At 48.2% G+C, this 19,977-nt stretch overlaps 1 protein-coding gene across 1 annotated transcript in view; it reads right to left on the reverse strand.

Moving 5' to 3' along the window:
• Positions 1–19,977, reverse strand: part of KCNG2 (potassium voltage-gated channel modifier subfamily G member 2) — a 1,266,507-nt gene that overhangs the window by 216,238 nt on the left and 1,030,292 nt on the right. The window lies entirely within an intron of this gene.

Here is a 19,977-nt window from a genome sequence, read left to right on the forward strand (position 1 = left end):
AATTCTGTTTTACTCTTCAATATTTGGTGAACATAGATTTGATGTGTGCACATGAAGGTATATTTAGTAGTGCAACTGCGGACAGAGTATGGTTATTCTGCAATTGGTTCGGGATATATGAGCCACTGCAGTGCTGCTGCTGCAGCTTTGGCAGAGAGGAAAGCGCTGCAACACACGGGGCATTGTGCCCCTTTAAAATAGGTACTACTTTTTGTCCCCACACAAAATCTCCGGGAAGATGTTTAGCGCAACCAATGAAAACATGCAGAGCAGTGAAACATATATCTACCTTATCAGGAAGGCAGCAAGTAGACATACATGCTTTTTCTCACTGAAGCAGTACATCACAGAACTTATTATTTCGGTCGTCTGCTTTCTGAGTAGGAGACGAATACTGGGTGAAAAATCATCTTTCCCCGCCAGAATGACCAGTCTCTGGGATATCAAAATGCAGACAAAATCATCACGAGTTTGGTGGTAACCCCTAAATGCGGCGGTAACGCTATTACCGCCACATTGAAGGGTCCACCAAATCACGGGTCTGCCTGTATTTACCCCCAGCACTGAGCTGGGGGTAAATGCGCCGAAAAATGTCCCATTTTCGGGTGCAATAGGGAATTACTGTTACCGCCAATCCTGTGATCCGGTGCTTATAGCGCCAGAGGGTTTGGCAGTAACGCTATTAGCCTGGGTGCTATCCTGGCGGTAATACCACCGGGATACCGCTCCACTCATGATGAGGATACCAGCCTGTGAACTCGGCTTGCAGACCCTGTTTGGCCCATGTGAAGCTGCATGCACACCCAGTTTGATCTATGTGGCGCCACATGCACACCCAGTTTGATCTACGTGGAGCCCCGCATGCACACCCAGTTTGATCTATGTGGAGCCGCATGCACACCCAGTTTGATCTGTGTGGAGTGGCATGCACATCCAGTTTTATTCATGTGGAGCCGCATGCACACCCAGTTTGATCTGTGTGGAGCGGCATGCACACCCAGTTTGACCCCTGTGGCGCCACATGCATGCCCAGTTTGATCCATGTGGAGCCGCATGCACACCCAGTTTGATCCCTGTGGAGCCATATGCACGCCCAGTTTGATCTATGTGGAGCCGCATGCACACCCAGTTTGATCTATGTGGAGCCGCATGCACACCCAGTTTGATCCATGTGGAGCTGCATGCACACCCTGGTTGACCCCTGTGGACCCGCATGCACACCCAGTATGACCTCTATGGGGCCCCATGCGCACCCATTTTGACCCATGTGGAGCTGCATGCACACCCCGTGTGATCTATGCATACACATGCCTGTGTCAGTCTGGGGGTGTGCTCCTATAACCAATGCTCACCCGTAAACTCCAGCATAACTACGGGTGAAAAGTACAAACCGTCTTGTCCCTGCAGAGAGACCGCAGTAGTAGCACCGTGCACTGTGCAAAATGGTGTTCTAGGTGATCTGAGTTCAAAGGCGGGCCAGGCGGCACAGCACATAGGTGTGAGCTTGCTCTAGAGTCCCATGCGCATGCGCTTTGTGAATGTGGTTGTTGAAGTCACGCCTCTTGCGCGCAATGCTTTCTATAGAGCATCTCATGTTTCTGCAACTATGCATCTTTATTGCATAATTTTGGTAATTTCATGCATGTTTTCTTGTTTCACGTCATAATAAAGTGGTAGCCAGATGGCCGAGGCACTTTTTAAGAGAGACAGCAGCATCCGGGGTGGTCAAGAAACAATGCGATCTATAATAAAAACTCAACTTCAAGTACGTTTGAGTTAATGGCACATATCCTGAACCCAAATGTAGGCTCTTTAGGTCCCTGAGACAATGTTTGCAACAGATATGTGTAGAGGATAGTAGAAGGGTACATCTGGGTACATTAAAGATTATCAGTAAGTATACAGTGCATTAAAGTGGTACACTTTATTACCGACACTATATTTCCACACGGACATTATTGTCGTGTCGGCAGCAGAGTATGAGCCATGCAGCCACCACGGCCCATGAGAAGGCACCATCAAATAAAGAACCTGAAAAGAGACTTACTTCACAGAAAAAAAATATTGAATGACCCTAGAGAAATATCTTATGGGTTATGTTGTCCGAACATGGACTGCGTAGCAGCTGCTCACATAACACCAGGCCACCCATCTATTGTCATTTACAAGGGTTGAAGGAGGTGGAAGCCAGCCTCCTCTGTGATCAGTTCAGTGAAGAAGCAAAAACCTAAAATGGGAGCACGGTGATACAGGGTGACGACGGTTTAAAGGGATTGTCTAATGCCCATGAAGTTTGTGGTTTCTAGCAGGGACGTTGCTAGGAGGGAAGGGGGGGGCTGAGGGAGCTATAGCCCAGGGTCTTTTGGTTATAGCCACTGATAGAAGCGCAGGGGCTGCAAACAAAAGGCTAGCTAGCCCTGTGCCTCGACAGTACCGAGATTAGCGTAGCCCCAGATATTTTGCAGACCTAGCAACACCCCTGGTTGCTAGACTGTGGCCACTCCCAGTATCCAGAATAGTCACATTCCACACCACGCAGAGCAGGGCGCGCAACTGAAGTCGGGAAGCATGCAGTCTGAGCTAGCTTAGCTGTTTGGACAGCTAGTCTAATTCCCAAGGAATTTTCTCAGGAACTGAGTCATAGGATACGTTGTGGGTGGGAAATTATTAAAAAGCTGTGCGATATTTCACCCCTTTAAAGGCAGAACAAAGACAAATCTACGTTGTTCACAGGCTAATAAAACATCCTGTACCTAATACCTTAAACAGTTGTGCTTAAAAAAATCTAAACTAGCATAAAAACACTTACCTCATGTCATTATTAAAACAAAATATCTTCTCACTTCTGAGGAGGTCAGACTCGGGAACATGCCTCATTAGTGAAGTGCCACTCAGCTTAGAAGAGGAGGAGTCTGCAACCTTTGGCTCTCCAAATGTTTTTAACTCTCCCACCAGCCCTAGCCAGCATAGTCAAAGGGCTGCAACTCCCACCAGCTCTAGCCAGCATAGTCAATGGGCTGCAACTCCCACCAGCTCTAGCCAGCATAGTCAATGGACTGCAACTCCCACCAGCCCTAGCCAGCATAGTCAATGGACTGCAACTCCCACCAGCTCTAGCCAGCATAGTCAATGGGCTGCAACTCCCACCAGCTCTAGCCAGCATAGTCAATGGACTGCAACTCCCACCAGCCCTAGCCAGCATAGTCAATGGACTGCATCTCCCACTTCAATGGGCTGCAACTCCCACCAGCTCTAGCCAGCATAGTCAATGGACTACAACTCCCACCAGCCTTAGCCAGCATAGTCAATGGACTGCATCTCCCACCAGCCCTAGCCAGCATAGTCAACCGGCTGCAACTCCCAGCAGCCATACCCAGCATAGTCTACAGACTGCAACTCCCACCAGCCCCAGCCAGCATAGTCAATGGGCTGCAACTCCCACCAGCTCTAGCCAGCATAGTCAATGGACTGCAACTCCCACAAGCCCTAGCCAGCATATTCAATGGGCTGCAACTTCCACCAGCCCTAGCCAGCATAGTCAACAGGCTGCAACTCCCAGCAGCCATACCCAGCATAGTCAATGGACAGCAACTCCCACCAGCCCTAGCCAGCATAGTCAATGGGCTGCAACTCCCACCAGCTCTAGCCAGCATAGTCAATGGACTGCAACTCCCACCAGCCCTAGCCAGCATAGTCAATGGACTGCAACTCCCACCAGCTCTAGCCAGCATAGTCAATGGGCTGCAACTCCCACCAGCTCTAGCCAGCATAGTCAATGGACTGCAACTCCCACCAGCCCTAGCCAGCATAGTCAATGGACTGCATCTCCCACTTCAATGGGCTGCAACTCCCACCAGCTCTAGCCAGCATAGTCAATGGACTACAACTCCCACCAGCCTTAGCCAGCATAGTCAATGGACTGCATCTCCCACCAGCCCTAGCCAGCATAGTCAACGGGCTGCAACTCCCAGCAGCCATACCCAGCATAGTCTACAGACTGCAACTCCCACCAGCCCCAGCCAGCATAGTCAATGGGCTGCAACTCCCACCAGCTCTAGCCAGCATAGTCAATGGACTGCAACTCCCACAAGCCCTAGCCAGCATATTCAATGGGCTGCAACTTCCACCAGCCCTAGCCAGCATAGTCAACAGGCTGCAACTCCCAGCAGCCATACCCAGCATAGTCAATGGACAGCAATTCCCACCAGCCCTAGCCAGCATAGTCAATAGGCTGCAACTTCCACCAGCCCTAGCCAGCATAGTCAACAGGCTGCAACTCCCAGCAACCATACCCAGCATAGTCAATGGACAGCAACTCCCACCAGCCCTAGCCAGCATAGTCAATAGGCTGCAACTTCCACCAGCCCTAGCCAGCATAGTCAACAGGCTGCAACTCCCAGCAGCCATACCCAGCATAGTCAATGGACTGCAACTCCCACCAGCCTTAGCGAGCATAGTCAACAGACTGCAACTCCCAGCAGCCATAGCCAGCATAGTCAACGAACAGCAATTCCCAGCAGCCATAGCCAGCATAGTCTATGGACTGCAACTCCCACCAGCTCTAGCCAGCATAGTCAATGGACCGCAACTCCCACCAGCCCTAGCCAGCATAGCCAATGGACTGCAACTCCCACCAGCTCTAGCCAGCATAGCCAATGGACTGCAACTCCCACAAGCTCTAGCCAGCATAGTCAATGGACTGCAACTCCCACCGGCTCGAGCCAGCATAGTCAATGGACTGCAACTCCCACCGGCCCTAGCCAGCCTAGTCAACGGACTGCAACTCCCAGCAGCCATAGCCAGCATAGTCAATGGACTGCAACTTCCACTAGCCCTAGCGAGCATAGTCAACAGACTGCAACTCCCAGCAGCCATAGCCAGCATAGTCAACAGGCTGCAACTCCCAGTAGCCATACCCAGCATAGTCAATGGACTGCAACTCCCACCAGCCTTAGCGAGCATAGTCAACAGACTGCAACTCCCAGCAGCCATAGCCAGCATAGTCAACGAACAGCAATTCCCAGCAGCCATAGCCAGCATAGTCTATGGACTGCAACTCCCACCAGCTCTAGCCAGCATAGTCAATGGACCGCAACTCCCACCAGCCCTAGCCAGCATAGCCAATGGACTGCAACTCCCACCAGCTCTAGCCAGCATAGCCAATGGACTGCAACTCCCACAAGCTCTAGCCAGCATAGTCAATGGACTGCAACTCCCACCGGCTCGAGCCAGCATAGTCAATGGACTGCAACTCCCACCGGCCCTAGCCAGCCTAGTCAACGGACTGCAACTCCCAGCAGCCATAGCCAGCATAGTCTATGGACTGCAACTCCCACCAGCTCTAGCCAGCATAGCCAATGGACTGCAACTCCCACCAGCTCTATCCAGCATAGTCAATGGACTGCAACTCCCACCAGCTCTAGCCAGCATAGTCAATGGACTGCAACTCCCACCGACTCGAGCCAGCATAGTCAATGGACTGCAACTCCCACCGGCCCTAGCCAGCCTAGTCAACGAACTGCAACTCCCAGCAGCCATAGCCAGCATAGTCAATGGACTGCAACTCCCACCAGCCCTAGCCAGCATAGTCAACAGACCGCAACTCCCAGCAGCCATAGCCAGCATAGTCAACGAACTGCAATTCCCAGCAGCCCTAGCCAACATAGTCAATGGACTGCAACTCCCACCAGCTCTAGCCAGCATAGTCAATGGACTGCAACTCCCACCAGCCCTAGCCAGCATAGCCAATGGACTGCAACCCCCACCAGCTCTAGCCAGCATAGTCAATGGACTGCAACTCCCACCAGTTCTAGCCAGCATAGTCAATGGACTGCAACTCCCAACAACCCTTGCCAGCATAGTCAATGGACTACAACTCCCACCAGACCTAGCCTGCATAGTCAATGGACTGCAACTCCCACCAGCCCTACCCAGCATAGTCAACAGACTGCAACTCCCACCAGCCATAGCCAGCATAGTCAATGCACTGCAACTCCCACCAGCCTAGGCAGCATATTCAATGAACTGCAACTGCCACCAGCCCTAGCCAGCATAAGCAATGGACTGCAATGCCCAGCAGCCCTAGCCAGCCTAGTCAATGGACTGCAGCTCCCACCAGCCCTAGCCAGCATAGTCAATAGGCTGCAACTCCCACCAGCCCTAGCGAGCATAGTCAACAGACTGCAACTCCCAGCAGCCATAGCCAGCATAGTCAACGAACGGCAATTCCCAGCAGCCATAGCCAGCATAGTCAATGGACTGCAACTCCCACCGGCTCGAGCCAGCATAGTCAATGGACTGCAACTCCCACCGGCCCTAGCCAGCCTAGTCAACGGATTGCAACTCCCAGCAGCCATAGCCAGCATAGTCAATGGACTGCAACTCCCACTAGCCCTAGCGAGTATAGTCAACAGACTGCAACTCGCAGCAGCCATAGCCAGCATAGTCAACGAGCGGCAATTCCCAGCAGCCATAGCCAGCATAGTCAATGGACTGGAACTCCCACCAGCCTAGGCAGCATATTCAATGAACTGCAACTCCCACCAGCCCTAGCCAGCATAAGCAATGGACTGCAACTCCCACCAGCTCTATCCAGCATAGTCAATGGACTGGAACTCCCACCAGCCTAGGCAGCATATTCAATGAACTGCAACTCCCACCAGCCCTAGCCAGCATAAGCAATGGACTGCAACTCCCACCAGCTCTAGCCAGCATAAGCAATGGACTGCAACTCCCACCAGCTCTAGCCAGCATAGTCAATGGACTGCAACTCCCACCAGCCCTATCCAGCATAGCCAATGGACTGCAACTCCCACCAGCTCTAACCAGCATAGCCAATGGACTGCAACTCCCACCAGCTCCAGCCAGCATAGTCAATGGACTGCAACTCCCACCGGCTCGAGCCAGCATAGTCAATGGACTGCAACTCCCACCGGCCCTAGCCAGCCTAGTCAACGGACTGCAACTCCCAACAGGCATAGCCAGCATAGTCAATGGACTGCAACTCCCACTAGCCCTAGCGAGCATAGTCAACAGACTGCAACTCCCAGCAGCCATAGCCAGCATAGTCAACGAGCGGCAATTCCCAGCAGCCATAGCCAGCATAGTCTATGGACTGCAACTCCCACCAGCTCTAGCCAGCATAGCCAACGGACTGCAACTCCCACCGGCTCAAGCCAGCATAGTCAATGGACTGCAACTCCCACCAGCCCTAGCCAGCCTAGTCAACGGACTGCAACTCCCAGCAGCCATAGCCAGCATAGTCAATGGACTGCAACTCCCACCAGCCCTAGCCAGCATAGTCAACAGACCACAACTCCTAGCAGCCATAGCCAGCATAGTCAATGGACTGCAACTCCCACCAGCTCTAGCCAGCATAGACAACAGACTGCAACTCCCACCAGCCCTAGCCAGCATAGCCAATGGACTGCAACTCCCACCAGCTCTAGCCAGCATAGTCAATGGACTGCAACTCCCACCAGCTCTAGCCAGCACAGTCAATGGACTGCAACTCCCACCAGCCCTAGCCAGCATAGTCAATGGACTGCAACTCCCACCAGCCCTAGCCAGCATAGTCAACAGACTGCAACTCCCACCAGCCATAGCCAGCATAGTCAATGCACTGCAACTCCCACCAGCATAGCCAGCATAGTCAACGGACTGCAACTCCCATCAGTCCTAGCCAGCATAGTCAATGGACTGAAACTCCCACAAGCCCCAGCCAGCTTAGTTAATGGACTGCAACCCCCAGCAGCCCTAGCCAGCCTAGTCAATGGACTGAAACTCCCACCAGCCCTAGCCAGCATAGTCAATGGACTGCAACTCCCACCAGCCCTAGCCAGCATAGTCAATGGACTGCAGCTCCCAGCATTCCTAGCCAGCATAGTCAATGGACTGGAACTCCCACCAGCCTAGGCAGCATATTCAATGAACTGCAACTCCCACAAGCCCTAGCCAGCATAAGCAATGGACTGCAACTCCCACCAGCCCTACCCAGCATAGTCAACAGACTGCAACTCCCACCAGCCATAGCCAGCATAGTCAATGCACTGCAACTCCCACCAGAATAGCCAGCATAGTCAACGGACTGCAACTCCCATCAGTCCTAGCCAGCATAGTCAATGGACTGAAACTCCCACAAGCCCTAACCTGCATAGTCAATGGGCTGCAACTCCCAGCAGCCATATCCAGCATAGTCAACGAAAGGCAATTCCCAGCAGCCATAGCCAGCATAGTCAATGGACTGCAACTCCCACCGGCTCGAGCCAGCATAGTCAATGGACTGCAACCTCCACCAGCCCAGCCAGCATAGTTAATGGACTGCAACTCCCAGCATTCCTAGCCAGCATAGTCAATGGACTGGAACTCCCACCAGCCTAGGCAGCATATTCAATGAACTGCAACTGCCACCAGCCCTAGCCAGCATAAGCAATGGACTGCTACTGCCACCAGCCCTAGCCAGCATAAGCAATGGACTGCAATGCCCAGCAGCCCTAGCCAGCCTAGTCAATGGACTGCAGCTCCCACCAGCCCTAGCCAGCCTAGTCAATGGACTGCAGCTCCCACCAGCCCTAGCCAGCATAGTCAATGCACTGCAACTCCCACCAGCCCTAGCCAGCATAGTCAATGGACTGCTACTCCCACCAGCCCTAGCCAGCATAGTCAATGGACTGCTACTCCCACCAGTCCTAGACAGCATAGTCAATGGACTGCAACTCCCACCAGCCCGAGCCAACATAGACAGTGGTGAGGAATCATGGGTGTCAAAGTCCAAGCTGCAGGTATCAGGTGCCTGTCTTAGAAGATCCTGGTGGCTGCTTACTGATGGATTCTATTTGGCTATCTTCTGTGGCCATAGAATCAGGCAGACATGTTGCATCTGCTTTCATGGAAACGCTGCACCTGTTGTGCACGAAACGTAAAGGAAGACTTCTGTGGAAAACTATGCCTGCTGTTTTATGGTGCGGCAAGGAATGTGTTCCCAATGTGGCCCGCATCCTATGAGTCAAGCTAACCTTGTCCCGGGCCTGGGGCAGAGAACGTGCAAAGCAGACAGGACCCATGCCATCACTGTGAAGATTGAATTATTTCTGCAATGGGTACATCATTTTTCAAACTCTTAGTTCTGACATTTTCCAATCCATAAGACAATAGTACATATACTACCACTTTGCTTCATACATCTCCCAGTTGAACAAATAACCTTCAACAGACTGACTCACTGGCCATTTTGTTTGCAGTTGCTGTCATTGCATGGCCTCATTATGAGTTTGGATGTAATTCCATACTGCTTTACTGTTATCACTGTTTGTAATCGGGGAAAAGCCTTCCGATTGCAAATGTCAGGTTGGCCCTTCTAATCCCCATTTTCAGTGTGAATTGGACTCCAAGGGGATTTTGGCTGGAAGTTTCTCCTCTGCCATACCATCCAACTCGTAATATGGTGGTGCGATAATCGTGGTGGTAATTCTGTTACAGTCACTGTTTTTTAGTGCTCCGACAAACTCCTAACTAGCCCCATATTGTCTTTTTTCCTGATGCAGTATCAAAGATCACACTATAAAATGCACACCATGCTTAATGAAAGCCAGTTTTCCACTCTAAAGGCACAAAGATGGTGCCTGCCGCGTGGAATTAGATGTCTTTACTTTTTAGCATCCATTTTCTGCCCAACACATTCTAGAAGGTGCTACCACTTTCTTAGCAGCATACAGGATCTGGTTGCCTGACCCATCTGATCATTTCTGATCTACTGAGATCACTCACAAAGCATTATCTGGACAATTACAAATGATCATTGTGGCTGCTTTTGTCCATAAGGCTATGAAGGTTTTGTATGTATATTGCAAGTCCAGAAGTCACTGTGAATCTGGTCCCCTGATTACACAGGACGTATACATGCCACCCATTTGCCTTCGACTTTATGTGACTTCCTGGGGACTGTAAAAAGGTGCACATCAATTAAAACAGCATAAATAATCCAGTGGTTCTACTGTAGAAAGCCGCTAGGGTGGCCAACAGCAGCGCATTATGCAAGGGCTTTGTCCCAAGGCCTGGACACACACCCTGTGCAGGATGCAGAAAACCCTGACTTTGCTTTCGCCCAGGCCTATTCAAAAGTCTTCTCAGCTCACCTCATACTTTCGTCACAGATCCAAGTGGGTGGGAGTGGTGCCCCTCTACTACTAGTTTTTCTATTCCAATACTTTTTTTTTCTCACAAAGAAACCGTTCCGGAATGGCTTTGTGTTAAAATAAAAGTGTAGGAAGCAGTTGAAACTTGCACTTCAGTGCACTGCACTGAACGCTTCCTCAAACAGAAAGCGCATTTGTTTGGGGGTTTGTATTGTGCATTTGGGGAGGGCGGGTGGCGGTGGGGTTTGTGGGCAGCGGGGCAGGACAGCAGGGAACGCGATAGGGGTCTGTGCAGCATCTTAACATGTTGCTCTGTGCCAACTGAGCATTTCAGTGGGAGCAATTAAGACTATTAGCATGGACTTTTGGCATGGGGTGATGAGAAACTGGAAGAGTGCATAATGCAGCATGCTGGGTGTGAAATAATGACTAGGATTTTAAAACCCAAGTGAGATTGTTTTGGCTCATATTACTTTGCCTGGTGCTACCCTGACCTTCCAGGCATGATAGGGGAAATACAGCTAAAGCATACTCATTTTTCTCAACAACCTACCCTACACCAGATTTAGATGCAAAGTGAAAAGTTGGCTTTGGACCAATGACGACCTACAATTGCGCTAGGCCAGGACCTATTATAATTTTTAACCGCCTGCTACCTCTGTTACCTGACATTAGACTATACTAAACTAGTAACTTCCCTTATCCTGTACCTAATGCATTCTGTATACCGGCTCTGTAATTTCTTCATGTACTGCATTCCCTGTATGTACTCCATGTATGCAACCTAAGCTCAAGTATTCTTATGACTGCTGCGCCCGGCTACCCCTGGGGTTTGTGCGCATTATCAAATAAACAATACAAGACAATGTTTCTATAAACATGTATATAGTGTAAGGTTAGTTTATTATGACATGCTATCTTATAATGTTGTGTGCTTTCTTTTCAAGGCATTTCCTATATACATATAAACAAAACCTTAATACATATTTATATCAACTAAAACTGGGACTATATGTGGTCAACCTCTTAAATTGCACCTATTCTGTTTTCACCCCAAAACAAAGTGTAGGTTTCGGGCCAAATTACTTGATCTCACTGTGTGTTATCTGGAGTCCCCGTAAGTGATTCAGTGCATAGTTTATGTTATTATCATATTATGTTACTATATGCTATTATAAAAAAATATCACTCATGGTTCAATGACTATAGAGTTGCTTCAGGTGTGTCCCGACCTACATTCAGCACAATTTGTTTAAAAAAAATGTTTCCCCAGCACCCCCCATGGCTGCATCTCCCCGAGTGCCTCCTGTTTCCCCCGCCTCCCATCCCACCCACCACCCGTGATTGGCTAACCCTTGTTCCTGCTTGCATCCAGCGGCCCGTATTGTGGCTTTTCACCGCCATTTCCTGACCCCAGGCAGGTGACTGGTGTGGCCTGACGTCCATTTGGCCCAATTTGTTTTAACAAAAATGTTTCCCTAGTGCCCCCCATGCCCACATCTCCCCCGAGTGCCTCCAGAAGCCAGCAACCAGCAGCAACCATCAAAGTGTGGCATGGATGGGGAGTAGAACAATTACTCTACTCCGAAAAACCCTGCCACTCAACATTACCTTACCTCTGAATTGTGATTGTTAGCAACACCACACTTAGTTAGAATTGTGAACATTAGCCTGCACCAGGCCCAGACAGGATTGCGAATGTTAGCAATACCGCATCCAATTAGAATTGTGAACAGTAGCCTGCGTCGCATCTAGATAAGATTTTGATTGTTAGCAGCGCTACACTTAGTTAGAATTGTGAACATTCGCCTTTGCCAGACCCAGACAGGATTGTGATTATTAGCAATGCATCACTTAGTTAGAATTGTGAACATTCGCCTTTGCCAGACCCAGATAGGATTGTGATTTTTAGCAATGCCTCACTTAGTTAGACTTGTGAACATTAGCCTGCGACAGACCCAGACCCAGACAAGATTGTGATTGTTAGCAATGCTGCACCTAATTAGAATTGTGAACTTTAGCCTGTGCCAGACCCAGACAGGATTGTGAACGTTAGCAATGCCGCACCTAATTAGAATTGTGAACATTAGCCTGCGTCGCATCTTTGTTATGTTATGTTATATTAACTTCTAAAGCACACGGTCGCCCAAAGGCATCATGGCGCTGGAGAGGGAGATTGAGTTTAGCCAGATGAAAAGCCACGGGGAGAAACCTAGAAGAGCACGGTTTTCAGTGCTCTTCTAAAGGCCAGATGGTTAGAAATGTTTCTCATTGGCGGTGGCAGGCTGTTCCATAGGTTGGCAGCGACTATGGAAAAGGCACGGCCACCTATCCTGGTACGGCGAAACCTCGGAACAGCAAGGAGATTAGCAGTGGAGGAGCGAAGACACCGTTTAGGCTGATAGCGGAGGAATTTAGCCTGGAGGTACTCCGCCCCTTGACCATGAATGGCCCAATGGACTATGCCAATAGCCTTAAATCTGATATGCTGGCTGACCGTTAACCAGTGGAGAGATCGCAACACCGGAGTGATGAGTGCTCCATAAGGGGTGCCAGTAGCCAATCTAGCAGCTAGGTTTTGTATACGTTGCAACCACTGTATGAGGCCAGATGGTTGAGCCAAATACAGCGAGTTACAATAGTCCAAGCAAGATAAGACCAGCACCGTGACCACCGGAGGACGGATTGGTTCAGGAATCATGGAAAGAATCCTCTTCAAGACCTTGAGTTGGTAGTGGCCTGCTTGACACACAACCGAGACTTGATTTACCATAGATAGAGAGGAGGAGAGCATGACCCCAAGATTGTTTACCTTGCCAACTGGGCAAGGGAGGGGACCAAGAGTGGAAGGCCAAAAGGCAGTGAACCAAATCGAAGGGTCAGGTGGACACCCAACCAGCAGCACCTCCGTCTTATCTCCATTAAGCTTGAGCCAGTTATGGTCCATCCAGTCGCCCACGGCCTTCAAGCAGCTCTGAAGGCACGACGACACCTCAGTATAATCCCGGTCTAGCTGGATCAAAATCAGGGTGTCGTCAGGCATAAGAGTAGCAGTTGAGGCCATGGGCGTGGATGAGACACACCAATGCCCAGATGTAGATATTGAACAAAATCAGAGATAAAGACGAGCCCTGGGGAACACCACAAGTGAGATAGCAGGGAGATGAGAGGAATGGAGGCATGGCAAGAGTCTGTGTCCGGTCCGCTAGGAAAAGAAGTAAACCAGGTAAGTACCTGGCCAGATATTCCTATCCCAGCCAGGTGTGATAACAGGATGGGGCTGTCGACAGTGTCGAATGCCGCTGATAGATCTGAAAAAATCAGGGCCCCAACCCCACCTGCATCAACCAGCCTGGACATATCATCCTGCACGGCCACTAAGACACTCTCTGTGCCTCTGCCCAGCCTGAATCCCGACTGTGCTGGATTAAAGACTTCGGAGGATTCAAGAAAAGAAGACAGTAGAGGTGCAACTAAGGATTCCAAAAGTTTAGAAAGAAAAGGAAGCAAAGAAATGGGACGGAATTAGTGAGAACAGTAGGATCGACTGTGGGTTTCTTAAGAAGTGGGACGACCCTGGCAGATTTAAGCTCAGGGGGCAGAATTCCAGATTGACAAGAGTCATTAACAGCCACAGTAAGGGCTTCCAACAATTCGGGTGCAATCTTTTTCATGATCTCCATAGGAATGGCATCAGCCAGGGAAGATTACTTAATTTTTTGAATAGCCATTAATACTTCACCCTCTGTGAAAAGAGGGAAGGTCGAGAAGGGAAGTTGGCATAATTTTCAGGAGGAGTGACAGGTGGCATCTTACTCACATTAGCGGCAGATACCGCTAAAGATTTGGCGATGTTGGTCCAGATGACCTCTATTTTATTAATAAAAAAAGAGAAAGGTCATCACATACTTTTTGGGTAGGTTTAACCCTAGAAGTAAGGGTTTCTGAGGAAGCCAGCGATTTGACAATAGAGAACAGCGTTTTGGGTTGACACAGCGCTGTTTCGATCTTATGGTAGAGAAAAGCTGCTTTGGCAGTTTTGATGTCGGCCAGATAAGTGGAAACGCAAGCTCTATAAGATGCCCTAAGTTGAGGGTCGTAAGTTTTGCACCATTTGCGCTGAGTCTGTCTCAGTTTCAGATGGGCAGCTTTCAGTAGGTCTAAAAACCAAGGTTGAGATGGCAATCTACGCCCTTGTACTAATTTCAGAGGGGCAAAGTCATCTGCTGTGTCTTGAAATATCTGAGACAGCGATAGTAGAGATAGAGGCCGTAAGGAGCCACATTTAGAAGTTATCTGGGTGCTAAGATCTATAATATCAACCGAGCACCAAGAGCGCAACAACATTTTAGGTGGTAAGATCTTAGTCGAAGAACTGAGAGACTTAAATACACAGGTTATTAGATAGTGGTCAGACCATATCACCGGTTCTATGGTATTAAGGCTCAACAGAGATTCTTTTGAAAAAATCAAGTCAAGGGTATTACCCAATATATGGGTAGGGCTATGAACCAGTTGGTGGAGTTCAAGTTCAGACAGACTATCGAACAAAGAACTCAGTTCAGCAGGTCTAGGGGAGTTAAACCGTAAGTTAAAATCTCCCAGCACTATTAGATTAGTATAGTGCAGACACATATCCGCTAGTAAATCTAGGAAGGTTCTCCAAATCTATCTGCAGGACCAGGGGGACGGTAGACAAGCAGAAAGTGACAGACACAGGCAGGTGAGATAGCACATCTAAATAGACAAGCTTCCATATTCAGATCATGAGGGCAAGGAAGTTGGGCAATGTCAAATTCTGCACGGAATATGACTGCTACACCACCACCATGCTGTGTGGGGGGGGGCAGTCAAGATGAATAACGCGATATTCCGGCGGAATAGCTTGCACCAGTGCAGACGAAGAGCACAGTAAGAGCCAGGTTTCAGTGAGACAGAGTAGCGATGGCTGCCTGCTCACTAAAAGATCAAATATTTCACCAGTATGGGATGGAAGAGAGCATGTGTACAGTAATAGCAGAGAAGGTACTTTAAGATGAAACTTCGCCTCCAAAGCTATTTTATCAGGGGCCATGCAGATAGGTATCAGGCTATTTTTTCAGCCAACTGGCATGATGGTATCTGCTGGTGCAAGAGAGAGCAGGGAGCATCTAGTGTAGTGCCCCTCCTGTGCACGGAGGGGCACAGACTGGCATAGACGGGCACAGACAGGCACAGACGGGCTTGCCTTGAGCGTGCCTTTGGCGCACTGGAGGCGCGCCCGCTGCACGGGCGGTCGATCTTGCACATATGTACTGGGATCGGCATGAAAACGAGGCTAAGGTCCTCAAATAATGGGGCTAGAAAGAGGACTGTGGAACAGTCCTGGCCGTAGGCTAAACACAAAGAAGCAGCTCTGCCAGCATGTAAAAGAAGTCAAAATCAGCAAGTTAACACAATTACACAGTAAAAATACATCAGTTATGGCAGTAAAATAAGCCACATTCAACAAATTGACCCAGAGGCTTTAAATTGGCAGTCCACTGATGGAGCAGCCTCACCTCTCTGAGCGCGGGCAGTCGATCCTGCACATAAGTGCTGGGATCGGCCAGATAAGATCGTGATTGTTAGCAACACCACAGCCAATGAGAATTGTGAACATTAGCCTGCTCCAGATCCAGCCAGGATTGTGATTGTTAGCAATGCCACACTTAGTTAGAATTGTAAACATAAGCCTGCGCCAGACCCAGACAGGATTGTGATTATTAGCAATGCATCACTTAGTTAGAATTGTGAACATTAGCCTGCGCCAGACCCAGACAGGATTGTGAATGTTAGCAATGCCACACTTAATTAGAATTGTGAACATTAGCCTGCGCCGCATCTAGATAAGATTGTGATTGTTAGCAACACCACACTTAGTTAGAATTGTGAACATTAGCCTGCGCCAGACCCAGACAGGATTGTGATTGTTAGCAATGCTGCACCTAATTAGAATTCTGAACATTAGCCTACGCCAGACCCAGACATGATTGTGATTTTTAGCAATGCTGCACTTAGTTAGAATCATGAACATTAGCCTGCGTCACACCTAGATAAGATTGTGATTGTTAGCAAGACCACACTTAGTTAGAATTATGAACATTAGCCTGCGTCCCATCTAGATAATATTGTGAATTTTAGCAACACTGCACTTAGTTAGAATTGTGAACATTAGCCTGTGCTAGACCCACACAGGACTGTGAATTATAGCAATGCCACACTTAGTTAGAATTTTGAACATTAGCCTGCGTCGCACCTAGATAAGATTGTGATTGTTAGCAACCCCAAACTTAGTTAGAATTGTGAACAGTAGCCTGCGTCGCATCTAGATAAGATTGTGATTGTTAGCAATGCCGCACTTGGTTAGAATTATGAACATTACCCTGTGCCAGACCCAGACAGGATTCTGAATTTAAGAATGCCACACCTAATTATAATTGTGAACACTGGCCTGCATCACATCTAGACAGGATGGTAAATTTCGCAAGTGCCACACTTGGATAGAAGAACAAATATTATCAGTAACTTCAACCTAGAAATTGCTCCTGCTGCATAGGTTCATAAATCCACACAAACACTCCCATCCCATAGCATTATGCGTACTCTCTACTCTACACCATCACACAATTAGAATGCAGCTATACCCCTGATAAATTTGGCATAGCTGTTCACATACGAACATTACCCCATGAAATACCTCATCACTCTTAATGAAACGCAGCTATCCCATGACATTCCGGCGTAACTGCTCACATAAGCGTCCTACAGGCCTAACGCAGCCAGAATCCAGCCTGGGTGTCCACCCACCAGAATGCACACATTCAACTGATATCTTCATCACCACACCTAAACGCTAGGATACAACCACCATCTGGCAATTATATCAGCTGCACACATAACTGGTGCACCCACGCACCTTACGACACCCTCTCTCTCTACTGACCTCGACTGCGGTCCCCAAGGGCGTTCAACCTCCCAGCATTTTGCGATCATACCAATGATATATAGAGCGCTATATAAATGCAAATTACATAACATAACATAACATGTTTAATAACAATAGTGTCAATCATGTATGTGAAATCACAGTTATTTGCCACTCGACTTACTCATGGCAACTTATTGTAATGTCACTTCTTATGGTGCCTTTAGATATCAAAGACTGATGATAATTCTTGCAGTGCCCCTACTGTGAAGTCACTTATGTTTGTGTCAATGCATATGCAAATTAGGGCGTTTGCATATATTCTACCCCATAGGGCCTGGACAGAGCTCTAACAGATGAGTGTCCTGCATGTGCTATGGGCGTACAGTTTTGTTCTTTTTTTCTACTTTGTATGTGTTTAAATGCCATCTCCTACTAATAAGACCAAAAAAGCAGATCGTTAGAGAGCTTGAACGACACAATAAGGGACCGCGCACACTGCAGCCACTTCTGATGCGCTACCACTTCTTGAGTGTCCTGCAAAATCATTGTGTAAAGTTGGCCACCCTAAAAGCCAGGCTAATATCGGTCCAACAGATACTTTAAAAGCGGGCATGGTTTTGAACAATAGCACCAGCATACAAATGATAACTTTCTTCAGAATTAATCTTGTACTTAATGTCTGCCTGGTATTTAATGTCAATTTTGGATGTGTCTGTTTTATAACTCCTGACTTTGCAATTGCCTCCCTACATTACGTTTGCACATTTTCAACTTGTGTAGATTTTATCGCTCCATTTTACATTTTTTGTTAATGTGGAACTAGTTCAATTACTCTGAATCTGAGAAGAAGGCACAGAATAACCCAGTCAAATGAGTTGCTTCAGGCAATAAGCAGCTTTGCTGGCGCTCATTTAAAATACCATTATCAGTCAGACGAGAGCCTGGCAGTTTTCAGAAAAACATTCCCCACAAATGAGCTTGATCCTTGTAAGGTTTCATGTTCTCGATCTTTGATCTACTTCCTCCGTGGCTCTTGTTCTACACCCAACCAAATATGGTGACTAATTTCATTGAAGTATCAAAAAATAATACTTTGACCATGAGTGAGATATATCTGGTCTCAGATGTGTTTGTATCCAGGATACACATTGTTTTGTTATCATGAGCTATCTGAACTCTTTGCTCTTCCCTCTAACCCCCACATGGGTTGTGGAGATTTCATCCCAGTGTGACGCCCACCGGAAGGGCAGTGAAAATCTCCCCCTCGCAGCTGAAACCTGAGGTCTACTCAAGACCGCCATACTGCTTCTGAAGTATTGAAGGCGCCCGCACGCAGCCCCTGATCCATTAATGCTGCTGCTCAATCTTGCTCGTTGCCTCAGAGCCTGGAATGGAGAGGCATGGTCAGGGTGTATGTGCAGGCGAGGCACAGCCTGGCCCTCCATGGGTACTCAATGAATTGGTTCCATGTAATAATGTCCCCGCAAAAATGTCTCCTGACAAAAAAGTCACCTAGGTATGGGGTAGCCTCCTGTATCCATGTTGGTAGAGGGCCGCAAGTTAAGTTTGTTGACTTCAGCAAGGCTTCGATCATTTCCCCCCATGCGTGCTGGTTGTGCTTTTAAAGTAATGGCCCTTAAGGAACAATAAAACAGCTGTTTTATATTACAATGCCTATTTTAGAGTTGGAAATGCTGTGCATATGTGTGTCTATTTGGGACACCAAATGATAGGAAGGGGGTGCAAGAAGACCCTTGTGTGCCTGGCACTTTTCCCTTCTCATCCCATTCTGACTGCTCAGGCCAGTGTAAGGTAAGGACACCCCAGGGGGCCTGCATTCCTGGGAGCATCATTCTGTGATGCAAGGATGCACGTAGGCATGTGCTATGCCCTCTCCAGCAGCCACCAGTGCACGGGCTTCACCATTTGCATTTAGAGGGATTCACCTTTGTGAATCTCCCCCATCCCAACGCAAAATGCGTTGATTGCCTCGTGCAAGCGGGAACATTATTTTGTACATTTGAGCTAAATGTTATGGGACATTAAGTAACCAGTGTTTTGGAGGAACACCTAGCACGTGTAAGGTCTGTATCTGAAATCGTATGTCTATGTACTCTGGAAGCCATGAAGGCAAATCAAAGAAGGCTTTGTATACAGATGCTGTTTTTACTGCAGCTACAGTGCTGACTTTTGCAGGACATTGGTCTCAGCAGATAGGAAAGATGCCGACATAGAGGGAATGGTTTACCATTCACTATCAATATTATGGTGGGTTTAAAAAAAGTAAGACATAACGATACCTTTAATGTGCGAGTATTATAGGCTATTTTATCTAAAAAGCCACAGATGCAGAGCATCACCTAGCAGCCATCACCGGAAGTTCACCTCTGGATGAGCGCACAGAGCAATGCTCTTTGGATCTTTGGATATGTAAATTATGGCTAATTTGCATATCCATAGAGCATCTGATCTGGAGACAAACTTCCAGTGATGGCTACCAGGTGGTGGTGTCAGGGTGCATTTTTTCTGACAGTGCCTATTCTACTCACATATGGGCAGAAGTGAAATGTATACGTATTCAAAGATTCTTTTCAGCTCAACCATAATTCAGTTTACTACACAAATGTTGAAGAACTGACCTATGACTGATTCTGAAAGTAAAGTTTCTCATGCAACCTCCTAACCCTTTTACCACAATATCCCAAAAAGGTGCTTTCTCCGCCACTTTTGAAAAAGAAACATCGGTTGCTTCAAAGCTAAGTGTGTACATGATCACATGATGTACGGTTTCATTTCGCATTTTAACGAAGCAGTAACTTGTCCATCATAACCCCCGATAAGCAAATGTTTCAATGGCAGACAGGGCCCTCACAGTTTCCTCAGTGTTGTTAGTGA

The sequence above is a fragment of the Ambystoma mexicanum genome, chromosome 5q (assembly GCF_040938575.1).
Source record: "Ambystoma mexicanum isolate Mex_15411 chromosome 5q, UKY_AmexF1_1, whole genome shotgun sequence".
Classification (NCBI taxonomy): Eukaryota; Metazoa; Chordata; class Amphibia; order Caudata; family Ambystomatidae; genus Ambystoma; species Ambystoma mexicanum.